Source organism: Cervus canadensis, chromosome 16, assembly GCF_019320065.1.
Source record: "Cervus canadensis isolate Bull #8, Minnesota chromosome 16, ASM1932006v1, whole genome shotgun sequence".
In the NCBI taxonomy this organism is placed as follows: Eukaryota; Metazoa; Chordata; class Mammalia; order Artiodactyla; family Cervidae; genus Cervus; species Cervus canadensis.
Genome location: NC_057401.1, coordinates 17,290,286 through 17,292,292, shown reverse-complemented (window position 1 = coordinate 17,292,292; position 2,007 = coordinate 17,290,286). Strand labels below are relative to the sequence as shown.

Here is a 2,007-nt window from a genome sequence, read left to right as displayed (position 1 = left end):
CAGCTAAGGCTAGATCACGGTAAATTGATTTCAGTATCTTCCTGTTTTTTATGGCTTCATTCTGAAGCTTCAGCGGAAGAAACAAAATGCTATTTGTCACACTATTCTGGACTAGCTGAAGTTTTGTTCCTATTTGTGCGAAATGACCATTGGCCTAATGCTATCAACATGAGCACTTTACAACTCATCCAAGAACTATTTCAAGTATTGAGGAAAAGGCACTTTAATTGAAAAATTAGGGACTTCCCTGGCATTCCAGTGGTTACGACTCTGCGTTTCCAGTGTGTTAGGAACTAGGATCCTGGATGTTGTTCAGCATGGCCAAAAATAAAATAAAATTATTAATTAAAATATTTAATGAAAAAGTACTTATCCACTGTTGGGCTAGGAGAAAATGACTGTTTCTTGTGAATTCAACATACTAGCCACACCACAATTCATTTTGCCTTCTGTTATAGCAACGATGTTTGAATTTTTTTTTGCAATGAGAAGATTCTTATGGTGTGTCTACCTTGGGGACTGTAACTTTCAAAAGGTGCTCTTAAATATATTGCTACCTTATTTAAGCTATTTGCTTCCAAGATGTGCAGTTCTTTGCACAAAGAATAAGTCAGGAGCCCTCTGGACACACAAAAGGAAAATGCTCAGCTGGGTTTCCCTTTTTATATTTCTGAGATGGGTTTATGACTTGATGCCCAGCTTCTTTATAGATTCACCTCTCAGAGGACATAATTCCCTTTAATGTGTTTTCTATGCTTATAGAAAGAAACACTGTATTAGTATTTTAGTCTGTGCAGGCTTCGATAACAAAATACCATAAACTGTGTGGCTTATAGTCTAAGATCAAGTTGTCGGCAGATTTGAGGTCTGGTGAGAGCCCACTTCCTGGTTCATAGCTTTCTTTTTGCTATAACTTCACTTGAAAAGGTGGGTCTTTTTTAATAAAGGTTCTAATTCCATTCATGAGGCTCTATTTTCATGACCTAAACACCTCTCAAAAGCCCCACCTGTTAATGCCATCACCTTAGGAGTTAAGATTTCATAATAGGAATTTGAGGGGAACACAAACATTCAAACCAGAGCAGTTAGCAACCACCAGTAGAAATTTCATTTTTACTGCATGGCTTTCTTCTGGTATATAGAGAAGCCCTTTTAAAGTGCTCCTAGCAGTCAGGTGAAAGTATCTTTTTGACTAATACCATCTACGGTTTTTAAATATTTTCTGGCAACTTACTGCTTTTATTAATCTGGGTTAAACATTTTATATTCTTTTATGAACTTAAAAGATATTAAGAGCCAAGAATTGGAAAACTAGAAAATAAAAATACCAGTTTCCATGGTGGTGGTATAGACTTGGCACGTGTAAGAAGGTATATGAGCAGAGAGCTGTGATAAAACTGGGGCTTACAGAAAACTGTACTGGCGACAAGCCAGGGTCAAGAACATCTGCTCTTCCTTGAAGTTGCGCCAGACTGCTCTAATCATGCTATTTTCTGAGCTCCTGTAGATGCCTGCCAGGCTTCTCCATCCATGGGATTTTCCAGGCAAGAATACTGGAATGGGTTGCCATTTCCTTCTCCAGAGGATCTTCCCAACCCAGGGATTGAACCTGGGTCTCCTGCATTGTAGGCAGACACTTTACCATCTGAGCCACCAGGGAAGTCTTATATAATACATAAGCAATAATAAACAGGTGGGTCAAAATAAAATGCTTTTAGCAGCAAATATAGAATAATTCACCCTGATACAATAGCAATGATTGAAATTCATATGACAGGAAAAAAAAAATGGATACAATTTCTTCCCTGGAGTTAGAACATTTAATGTATTAACGTGCATCTTGACAGTACAAGAAGAACCTTATCTTTCAAATGATGAAACAGAGTTTGAGGAACACTGAGTTAGATTATAGCATAATGTATTTAGGTAAGGAATAATTAAAGTTAGAATTTATGCCAGCATCCTGTAACAAGAATGTCTATGGAGTCCAACTTTTACATATCCTTA

At 37.3% G+C, this 2,007-nt stretch overlaps 1 non-coding gene across 1 annotated transcript; it reads right to left on the bottom strand.

The window, feature by feature from the left end:
- Nucleotides 1-1,588: 1,588 nt before the first annotated feature.
- On the bottom strand, nt 1,589-1,660 carry TRNAC-ACA. Its single transcript has one exon. It is a non-coding gene; the product is annotated as a tRNA-Cys (tRNA).
- Between the last annotated feature and the right edge of the window lie 347 nt (nt 1,661-2,007).